The sequence below is a fragment of the Narcine bancroftii genome, chromosome 7 (assembly GCF_036971445.1).
Source record: "Narcine bancroftii isolate sNarBan1 chromosome 7, sNarBan1.hap1, whole genome shotgun sequence".
Classification (NCBI taxonomy): domain Eukaryota; kingdom Metazoa; phylum Chordata; class Chondrichthyes; order Torpediniformes; family Narcinidae; genus Narcine; species Narcine bancroftii.
In genome coordinates this window covers 158746968-158759137 of record NC_091475.1, presented here as the reverse complement: position 1 = coordinate 158759137, position 12170 = coordinate 158746968, and the positions used below count along the sequence as shown (strand labels likewise).

Here is a 12170-nt window from a genome sequence, read left to right as displayed (position 1 = left end):
ACTTGTTCGCTGGTGAAAATGATACTCTATACCATTTATTCTGCAACATGTTATTTTCACTATTAGATGGTTGAAGCTTAGAAATGAACTTGAACATTTATTCTTATGCAAATTTACAGAAAAAAAATAGTCTTGCAAATATTATGCCTTGTGGTCAGCCAAACACAATCCTAGATGTGCCAGTTATTATCCTGTGCACAATGCAGTTTATAGTTGTCAATTAATGATGCTTTTTGGTCTCTGTGATTGAATACCTGAAGAATTATATTTCTTTTCATTTTTTGCCTTAAGATACAGGGTGAAGATACACAATGAGTTACTAACTACTCGACCGATAAGATTACCATGTGCACAGTGCACTCCACTACCAAAGTTCAGTTCAAATCCAGAAATAAGTGATGTGCACTGAACAACACTGAAGAGTTCAGGGTTGACAACCCATCATGTGAATGAGTTGACCTCAGCCACTCTGTTGCACTCAAATGAACTAGTCAGTGTAAAATGACAGGCATTATTGGGCACTTTAACATCCAACAGTCAATGTCTGCAGCATAAACTCCAATAGGCATGGAATAACCATAATTCAGATTTCTATGAAGCCAGGAAGAATTTGACTGCTCCTTCCCTGTTTCAGGAATAAAGGGATAAACCGAGTATTCTGAGATTAGTTACCCCTAAGCGATTGCATTAAATTTGAATGTTTCACTTCAACATTTTAACTTGGTTCTTATTTAAGAGATGAAAGAAATCCTGAAAACAAGATGTCAGTTTTAAGCTGACTGGATGCTGATTCATTGGCTGTTTTATGAGGCAAAATGTTCTTAAATTAGGCCAATAAAATAGATAGAAAATAAATTAGAAAACCACAAAGCAGGCACAAGGATTTTAGATTAATTATTCATTCTAGGTTTGTGGGCATCTCTGGCAAGGCTGATATTTAATGCCCATCATTAAAAGTCCTTGATTGAGTAATATTTCTGAGGAGATTTAAAAGTCAACCACAATGCTTTGTTAACCTTGAGCTAGATCAACTGGAGAACACAGTAAACGAGTTTGTTTTAATGGGATTGGGAAGCATGATTATACATGCACATTACCTTGATTGCAAGCAGAAGTGGATACAAATTCAATATTAATGAGCATTATTTTAAAATTATCTAGCCCAAGGATTTTTACTAATTTTAGAGGTAAGGTGCAGTGCAGCTGTAACGGCATTAGTCAAAATTTGTGAGCTGAATGTCACTTGAGATAAATGAGAGGAGAGAGTGGGCACCCAGAATTTTCAAACCTCCACCAGAGTGGAGCCACCATATTTCTGAAGAGGGTGCCTTATCCACCTAGACACATCACTCAAAAGTACTGAGTAACAGAATTTAAGGCCAGTCTTCAAATCTCAAAAGTCCGAATGCAGTGCTGTAAAAAGTTTAATGATGCCAGGCTTGCCCAACATTTACTTCGACCTGTTTCTACAACTTTTTTTATTTATCTGAGCAATTTATTGTATATTATTTATCTTCATGTTTCATTAGAAATCCTTTGGTAGTTTCTTGAGTTCCACATTTCATCAGGCCGACCATTATACTTTTCAGCTTTTGAAGATTTTTCTTTCAATGTATTACATGCATAATTTTCTTAGTTAACCAGTGAGAGATTATATTTCTCTGAAAACCATATCTATCAATGGCCTAGACATCATAGAACATAAACCATAGAACACTAATGCACAGTATAGGCCCTTCGACCCTTGATGCTGTGCTGATATATATATATATATATATATATATGTTCCTAATAAAATTTAAAAAAAAATAAACCCTTCCTCCTCATACTCTCTATTTTTTTTTCATCCATTGCCTGCCTAAGAATCTCTTAAAAACTCTGAATATTATAGGCTCCACCATCCCTGCCAAGGCATTCCAGGTACTCACAACTCTTAAAAAAAAAACACCTCTGATGTCTCCCATAAAAATTTCTCCCTTCACTGTGTTGATGTCTTTCAGTATTTGCTACTCTCACCCTAGGAAAAGTTATTGGGTGACTATCTTATCTATCCCTCTCAGAACCTTGGAAACCTCTATTAATTCTCTTCTCATCCTTCTAAACTCCAAAGAGAAAAGCCCTAGCCCTGCTAACCTTGCCTCATAAAGACTTATTTTCCAATCCAGGCAACATCTTGGTAAATCTCCTCTGCACCCTCTCCATAGCTTCCACATCCTTCCAACAATGAGGTGACCACAACTGAATACAATATTTGTATTCAAATGCAGTCTCACCAGAGATTTGTAAATTCGCACCGTGATCTCTCGACTCTTGAATTCAATCACCCTCCCATAACTGCATGGTAACTTTGTGAGATGTATGGATTTGGGCCTCAAGGTCCCTCTGTTCTTCCACACTATCCATCCATTAACCCTGTACTCAACCTTCACGTTGGACCTTCCAAAACACATCACATCACACTTATCCAGATTGAACTCCATCTGACACTTTTCAACCCATCTCTGCACCCTTTTGTATCCACAACTCCTCCAACCTATATCATCTGCAAACTAACTGACCCATCCTTCTGCTTCTTCATTTAGATCATTTATAAAAATGAAAAAGAGCTGGAGTCCCAGAAAAGATCCCTTTAGTATTCCACTGACTTTAAGGCAGAATATGTTCCATCTAGTACTATGCTCTGCTTTCTACAAGCAAGCCAATTCTGAATCCACACAGCCAGGTTTCCATGGTTCCCATACTTCATGGCTTTCTCAATGAGTCTCTCAAGGTTGACCTTATCAAATGCCTGACCAAAATCCATATACACACAAATACTACCCTATCTTCTTCAATTTCTTTACTGCCTCCTCAAAAAACTCAGGCTTGTGAGCCATGAAGTTCCCCTAACAAGGTCAGACTATTGCTGAGAAGACTGTACTTCTTCAAATGCTCAGAAATCCTGCCCTTAAGAATCCTCTCCAATAGTTTTCACACCACTGATGTAAGACTAACTGTAGTGATGTAATGTATTATGCTGACTGCTTGCTATTGGTTATGACTGTAGATTGGCTCTACTCTACTGGTATAACAAATGGTGCAATTTATCCCACTGATCAGTCGAGGTGGCTTATTCTGTTAATAAAAGCCTATATTATGATACGCCTGGTCCTTGCTTGTGGCATATCAATTTTATTAACAGAATAACATTATGGATACTTCTCTGAAACTTGGATGCCACCCGAGCTAGAGAAAAATAGCACCACTGCCTCCAATGCTTTGAAGCATACATGCAATAGAACAATGTCATGCAAGACGCCGAGGAAATGGACCATTTCATGGCTCTCCTCGGAGACGTCCCCTACTCCGTGGTCAGAGAGGTAGCTGGCTACCAGAACGCAGTGAATCTCCTTAGAGCCTATTATGATAGGCCTCAGAACACCCTGAACGCAATTCACCAGCTTCACATTTGGAAGCAACAAGCAGGTGAGAGTGTAGATGATTTTGTACTCGCCCTGAAAGGGCTATCCAGGAACTGTGCCTACGCTGACATCACAGCTGAAGCCCATTGTGAGTTCCTGATGTTAGACATGTTCATTAGCTCTCCGGAATCAGGATACGTTAGACAGCATCTATTGGAGACTCCGGGCTTGACTTTTAATGTGGCTCTGTAACAAGCAAAGATGCTCTTAACTGTGCTACAAGGGGAGAAAGCATTCAGGCAAGGGAGAAGTGCCAAAGTGGCACCCTTCAGATCGACCTGTAGTGAAGATTCGCTACTGAGATCTACGAAATCGTTGCGCAAAGGCCGATCCCCAAAATGTTACTTCTGCGGCTTGGCACTACATGCCCGCAACCGGTGCCCCGCACGCCAAGATACCTGTGCCAATTTCGGGAAGAAGGGCCATTGGGTCAGAGCTTGCCGAGCTAAAGAGTCAACATTTGGCACTCGTGGCGAGCAGAAGAAGAAGAAGAAGCGCTCAAGCACTGAAACTAAGCAAGGTCATCATCATAACGCCACGACGCTGAGCTGGAGAGACACTGATTCATCTAGCCCAACTTCTGCTTCTTTGACTTCTTCTGAATTGTCCAACGATGAGGTGAGGCCCTACATGCCAATGCCACAAGGAGATCCAATTCTGGCTTCCATGAGGTAAACCAAGATAAATCCTACGATCTGCAGCCATCCATGATGAAAGTGGAGGTAAATGGGCAGCCTATTAACTGTTTATTTGATTCAGGCAGTATAGACAGTTACATTCACCCTTCGACTGCTAGAGCACTAAATCTTGCATTATACCCATCTAAGCACACAATCACAATAGCTTGCTTAGGTCTAGAATAAGATACTACAAATTATTGCAAAATTAATTTAAAAATACATGACGATTAATATACTGATTTCAAGATTTCTGTACTCCCTGGCTTATGCGCTCCAATGCTTCAAGGTCTAGACTTCCAATACCAAATGAAAAGTATCATATTGGCATTTAATGGCCCTTTGCCATCCATCACCATCTCATCAAAGAAGTTTTGCAGTTTGTCCACACTAAAAATTAAACCCCCTCGTCTCTTCACTAATTTGACCTCAGATTGTAAGCCTATAGCTACAAAAAGTAGGTGCTACAGTAAAGAAGATAGTCTCTTTATTAAAGATGAGGTTAAGAACTTGTTAAGAGAAAACGTCATCGAGCCCAGCACAAGTCCTTGGCGCGCTCAAGTGGTAGTGGTCAGAAATGGCACAAAACCTAGAATGGTTGTGGATTACAGCCAAACTATATACAGATACAGCGTCTTCATTGTTGGGGTCTTTCATGGCTTGGTTCAGCATCATGCTGAAGAAGATTGAAAAGAGGGTTGGTGCGAGAACACAGCCTTGCTTCACGCCATTGTTAATGGAGAAGGGTTCAGAGAGCTCATTGCTGTATCTGACCCGACCTTGTTGGTTTTCGTGCAGTTGGATAATCATGTTGAGGAACTTTGGGGGACATCCGATGCGCTCTAGTATTTGCCAAAGCCCTTTCCTGCTCACGGTGTCGAAGGCTTTGGTGAGGTCAACAAAGGTGATGTAGAGTCCTTTGTTTTGTTCTCTACACTTTTCTTGGAGCTGTCTGAGGGCAAAGACCATGTCAGTGGTTCCTCTGTTAGCGCGAAAGCCGCACTGTGATTCTGGGAGAATATTCTCAGCGACACTAGGTATTATTCTATTTAGTAGAATCCTAGCGAAGATTTTGCCTGCAATGGAGAGCAACGTGATTCCCCTGTAGTTTGAGCAGTCTGATTTCTCGCCTTTGTTTTTGTACAGGGTGATGATGGTGGCATCACGAAGATCCTGAGGCAGTTTACCTTGGTCCCAACAAAGCTTGAAAAACTCATGCAGTTTGGCATGCAGAGTTTTGCCGCCAGCCTTCCAGACTTCTGGGGGGATTCCATCCATACCTGCTGCTTTGCCACTTTTCAGTTGTTCACATCCGGTACCGCACGGATGGCAGTCTCTTCAATCTGAGGCGCCTGCAAGCTCACACCAAGACACAAGAGAAACTTGTCCGTGAACTACTCTTTGCAGATGATGCCGCTTTAGTTGCCCATTCAGAGCCAGCTCTTCAGCGCTTGACATCCTGCTTTGCGGAAACTGCCAAAATGTTTGGCCTGGAAGTCAGCCTGAAGAAAACTGAGGTCCTCCATCAGCCAGCTCCCCACCATGACTACCAGCCCCCCCACATCTCCATCGGGCACACAAAACTCAAAACGGTCAACCAGTTTACCTATCTCGGCTGCACCATTTCATCAGATGCAAGGATCGACAATGAGATAGACAACAGACTCGCCAAGGCAAATAGCACCTTTGGAAGACTACACAAAAGAGTCTGGAAAAACAACCAACTGAAATACCTCACAAAGATAAGCGTATACAGAGCCGTTGTCATACCCACACTCCTGTTCGGCTCCGAATCATGGGTCCTCTACCGGCACCACCTACGGCTCCTAGAACGCATCCACCAGCGTTGTCTCCGCTCCATCCTCAACATCCATTGGAGCGCTCACACCCCTAACGTCGAGGTACTCGAGATGGCAGAGGTCGACAGCATCGAGTCCACGCTGCTGAAGATCCAGCTGCGCTGGATGGGTCACGTCTCCAGAATGGAGGACCATCGCCTTCCCAAGATCGTATTATATGGCGAGCTCTCCACTGGCCACCGTGACAGAGGTGCACCAAAGAAAAGGTACAAGGACTGCCTAAAGAAATCTCTTGGTGCCTGCCACATTGACCACCGCCAGTGGGCTGATAACGCCTCAAACCGTGCATCTTGGCGCCTCACAGTTTGGCGGGCAGCAGCCTCCTTTGAAGAAGACCGCAGAGCCCACCTCACTGACAAAAGGCAAAGGAGGAAAAACCCAACACCCAACCCCAACCAACCAATTTTCCCTTGCAACCGCTGCAATCGTGTCTGCCTGTCCCGCATCGGACTGGTCAGCCACAAACGAGCCTGCAGCTGACGTGGACTTTTTTTACCCCCTCCATAAATCTTCGTCCGCGAAGCCAAGCCAAAGAAAGAAAAGATATACAGATACACTCAACTAGACGCTTACCCCCTGCCTCGCATTTCAGACATGTTTACTCAAATTTCTCAATTCAACATATACTCTACTATTGATCTGAAATCAGCTTACCACCAAGTTCCCATCCATAAGGATGAAAGGCAGTTTACTGATTTTTAGGCTGATGGCAAATTCTTCCAGTTTAAGAGAATTCCTTTTGGCATAACTAATGGAGTACCCATTTTTAAAAGAGAAATGGATAAGTTAGTGGATACCTATAAGTTGCAGGCCACTTTTCATTATCTGGACAATGTTACCATCTGTGGCAAAGACATGAATGATCATGATCAGAATTTGCAACAATTCCTCCAAGTAACCACGGGCCTACTACAGGGAGCAACCTCTGTACCTGCAGAAGAGCATGGGGACAAGACAACACCTGGCCGACTGTCAATCAGCCGACCTGAATGGACCAAGCCCCACCGGGTTGGGTGTCAATCACCCTCCAGGATATGAGCCTGACCCGGCCTTTCGAAGTCACTCTCAGGGCTCACAACAGCACACTCTCATGGTTGGCTCTGTGGAGTTTTATGTCGAATTAAGCCTGTTGTACAGCCTTTTGGTTTTGTGTGTTTGCTTCTAACCAAGAGCGCACCACATAGCCAAGACCTTGCGTTTAACCCTGAATAATCACAAATGTGTGTACCGCTCGAAGAGCCTGCCAATATTGGGTTACGTAGTAAGTAAAGGAGAAATCAGTCCAGAGCCTGAGAGAATGCGACCACTCATGGAGCTGCCCCCTCCACAATGCAAAAGGCCCTCAAGAGTTGTTTAGGGTTTTTTCTCCTATTACGCCCAATGGGTACCACACTACGCTGACAAAGCATGACATCTTTTTAAAACCACCAATTTTCCTTTGAGTAATGAGGCCCTCCAAGCTTTTGAAAACATTAAAGAAGATTTAGCTAAGGCCTCCAATTCTGCAATTAGTGAGGATTTACCTTTTCAAGTGGAATCGGATGCATCTGAGTTTGCCACACCAAATCAAGCTGGCAAACCTGTAGCCTTCTTTTCTCGCACATTACGTGGGCCCGAATTAAGACACTCATCCATTGAAAAGGAACCACGAGCTACTATAGAAGTTATCCACTACTGGAGACATTTCTTAGCTGGCAGGAAGTTCACCTTGTTAACTGATCAGAAATCTGTTGCCTTCATGTTCAATATTAAATTGAAGAGCAAGATTAAAAATGATAAGATTATGCGATGGCGCATTGAAGTTTCTACCTATGACTATGACATACTCTATCATCCAGGAAAATTCAATGATCCTCCTGATGCTCTCTCTCACGCATCTTATGCAAGTCTGCAGCTAGACCGATTAAAATTTCTTCGTGAAGAACTGTGCCACCTGGGGGTCACCAGACTTTATTACTATTTGAAATCTCTCAATCTGCCAAAGTTGTAGTTAACAGTCAAACTCCTCTGCTTCTGGGACTGTTTGCACTGCATTTCTAAATATCCTGACAATTTTTCAGTTTCATTAACTGCAAACTCATGATAAACTGTGCCTGTATAATCTTCAACACTCAATGTTTTTCACTGAAAAATAAAAACTACACATGTGGAACATTTAAAATAAAACAATACTGGAAAAAGTGGGGTCAGGTAGCTTGCGTGGAGAGAAAGACCCAGATGAGATTGCGTCAGTCAGGATGAAAAGTCTTTGGAGTCTGAAACAGCTAATAATTCTACTCAGACACTGCAGGACCTGCAAAGTATTTTCAACACTGTGCTTCTATTTCACACTTCACTGAGGATAGACGAGTGGGTCTTGGGAACCAGTACAACTCTGCAAAAGCTCTCGCTGTGTTAATCTGCTTGCATCTTCCTTTTTTATTTTTTTTTTTTATTTTTCACACTATGAACCATATTGACCAAAATACACATAAACCTTTCTCTCTTGAATATACACAGTGTCATTTTCTCCCCTTTTCCCCCCTCCTTTCCCTCCCTCCTTCCCACCCCGCTCCCCACCCACTCAATGTTCAACATATATGATATATTAAACCCATTAAACAATGTCATCACACAATGAAAATAAACAAGAAAATTGTGTCATCTACTTTTACACACTGGTTCAATTCATTTCGTCTTCTTCTCATTCTGTCATTTTAGGTGGTGGAGGTCCGCGGTAGGACTTCTCTGTTGTGTTCCATGTACGGTTCCCAAATTTGTTCGAATACTGTGATGTTATTTCTTAAATTTATATGTTATTTTTTCCAATGGAATACATTTATTCATTTCTATGTACCATTGCTGTATTCTCAGGCTATCTTCTGATTTCCAGGTTGACATAATACAATTTTTTGCTTCAACTCAGGCTATCATAATAAATCTTTTTTTTGCTCAATCCAAATCGAGGCCAAGTTCTTTACTTCTTATATTACTTAGAAGAAAGATCTCTGGACATTTTGGTATGTTGCTTTTTGTGATTTTATTTAATACCTGATTTAGATCTTCCCAAAACTATTCCACTTTCTTACATGCCCAAATTGCATGTCCTGTTGTTCCCGTTTCCTTCTTACAGCGAAAACATCTATCTGATACTGTTGGGTCCCATGTATTTAACTTTTGGGATGTGGTGTATAACCTGTATAACCAATTATATTGTATCATGCGTAACCTCGTGTTTATTGTATTTCTCATGGTTCCGGGGCATAGCTTTCCCATGTTTCATTCTTTATCTTTATGTTTAGATCTTTTTCCCACTTTTGTTTGGGTTTACAGCTTATTTCATCATTCTCTTTCTCTTGCTGGTGCAACAGGGGAATTCACCAGTACTGCTCAACATTTGGAAGAAGATTCACGGAGAAAGGAAAAAAAAAATGATCAACTACCAAAATTAATATTGACACAAAATCAACTAATCCCTTTCACAATAGATAACCTTTCCTTTAGAGAATGGGAGAGAAATTGGATCAAAAGAATAGAAAATTGTTTTTTGGGAAAACAAATGAAATGCAAATATGGTATAACTCACGGTGCAATGTTTGCATACCACCAACTGAAAAACTACTTGAAGGACAAATTGGGAAGCAGGCTGAGGTTACCAGAAGGAAGCAGTTTTGAATATGTGATTACAGACACAATGATAAGTAAAAGATTTATAACAAATATGTACATCAAACTGCATCTTCCTTTTCAATGTGGCTGAACGGCTCCTTGTTTCAGAACACATCTTCCATCTCCCTTTTTTTAAATAAATCCTCTAGATTTCTGTTTGAAGCTATTTTTTTAAGGTAGGAAGGGATATATGATAAGATTGGTGGGATGGTCTAAAAAAAATCATTGAACAAAATCGATCTTAGTGAAACTTGATCTGTCTTCATTGTGAGAAATTTGTTCTTGGTTACTGCATCTTCAAGCCCCCCCCCCCCCCCCCACCCCAATGTTCTCATTTGATTGTTGAATGGAGCTTGGCTGTACTTTTCAGCTGGATGTTATTGGGGTTTGTGAAGGATCCCTTGGAAATGCCAAGTATGAAAAGAAATGTGGGCAATGTTAAATATCTTGCAAGTTCAGAAACCACAGACTTGCCCTCCAAGCAAGCTCTTAATCTTTTTGCCGGAGCAGGTTTATCTGGGGCAAAGCTGGGTGAATTTGGGTAGTTTTCCTGTCTGCTGAATGAAAATAGTGCATTTGCTTAATACTCTGCAATTGCTGTCAGAATACTTTAAAAAAATCCTGAAGTGATAAGCTGATTGAGGGAAATGGAGGTTCCAATAATGCTCCTTCAATTGTGAATTGCATTGACCACAAACAACATAATTTTCAAATTTGTTACCTGTCCCCTTCCCAATTAAGCCAGTATTTCAATCAAGCAGGTGAAAATGAAATGCCAATTTCTTTGGAATGTCTTGTGGAAATAAATGTTTATTTTCTGGATGTTGAAGATGAAGAAAGAAAATAATACAGGTTATGGAACCCTTTGGTTGAGCGGGGCATGGTTAGGGTTAGGGTTCTACCTGTTGTCTGTATTTCCCCATTGCATGTCATTGGCATGGACTCTGAGCCTGGAATTGGCTAAGCAATATTTTGGTGATGTATGAGGCACCTTCCCTATTCAGCAAATGCCTCTTTGGAACTGAGAATGCCAAGGTCTTGAGAGAGTTGATATCAGAGAATTGTCTTCATCTACTGTAATGTAAGCAGAAAAGGGATGTACTTTTTTAAATTGAATTATTGCTTTTTCCTTCCACAAGTACTTTGTAGGCGCTGTGCAAATATTTTTCTTTGTCAGGTCAACAGACTGCAAGTGCACTTGTGAACAAACTGTTGCCTTATTCCCAAAGGTTATGTAATGCAAGTTAAGAGGAGCTTCCTTGGAGAATGGTGCAAGACATTTGAAAATAAATGGATGGACTTCTCACACACACAAAAAAAAATCTCTCAATCTTCCCTATACAGTAGAGGATGTGAGAACCCTAACTGGACAATGCCTGTCTGTGCTGAATGCAAACCATGTTATTACAAACCCTCACCTTCCACATTGATCAAAGCTTCTAGACCTTTTGAACATCTCAATGTAGATTTTAAAGGGCCATTACCTTCAAATAATAGAAACATTTACTTTTTAGTGTTATTGATGAATTCTCGTTTCCCTTTCGCTATCCCTTGTACTGATGTTTCTGCTGGTTCTGTAATTAGAGTCTTGATTCCATTTTTAGTATTTTTGGCTATCTGAATTTCATTCATAGTGACAGAGGTTCAGCCTTTATGAGCTCAGAGCTTCGGCAATATCTTCTTGACAGAAGCATTGCCACGAGTCACAGTACCAGTTATAACCCTCGGGGGAATGGGCAAGTTGAACTCAGCAATGGTACAATCTGGAAAGCTGTTACCATGGCACTCAAATCTAAAGGTCTCCCTGCCAGCTGCTGGCAAGAAGTGTTACGTGAAGCTTTGAACTCTATCCGTACGTTGCTTTGTACATCAACTAATGGAACGCCTCATCAGCATTTGTTTTCTTTTTCCAAGAGTCAAAGGCTGGATCGACCTTGCCAGTCTGGTTTTCTAGACTTGGAGAAGTCTTGCTGAGAAAGCAGGTTAGACAGAGCAAGGTGAATCCATTAGTCGGGCGCGTACAATTGCTTCATGCTAAACCGCAATATGCTCAAATTGCTTTTCATGATGGGAGACAGGACACTGTTTCCCTTAGGGATCTTGCTTCGCCAGGGGTTCTGCCTGCAACTTCTAACCATTTTCCCTCTTCCACTAATCTCCCTTTACCCTCCTCAGAACAGCATGTCTCTGTCTCTGATATTCAGTCTGTAACACACAGAGACTTACCCCAAACAACACCTGCTACCAATCACTTCTTATCTACTGAAAAAACAGCTTCTCCTGTTAGCTTACAGGAGTCCTCTCCAGTTATTTTGCATTGGTCTTAGAGAGTTTCAAGGCCGCACCAACAGCTTACTTATGATAAGTTTTAATTGCTGCATTTTTCACAGATATTTTTTGATGACTGATTTTTCTCTCTTCTGTGGTGCTTTAACCCTTTTGATTTTTTTTCCTATTACTTAAAATTGGTTAATTCTAGGGGGAGGGGGGAGTGAATGTAGTGATGTAATGTATTAAGCTGACTG

General features: G+C 41.3%; 1 long non-coding RNA gene across 1 annotated transcript in view; it reads right to left on the bottom strand.

Annotated features, from left to right (window-relative positions):
• LOC138740063 (uncharacterized) overlaps nucleotides 1–12170 on the bottom strand; it is a 695594-nt gene that overhangs the window by 295653 nt on the left and 387771 nt on the right. The window lies entirely within an intron of this gene.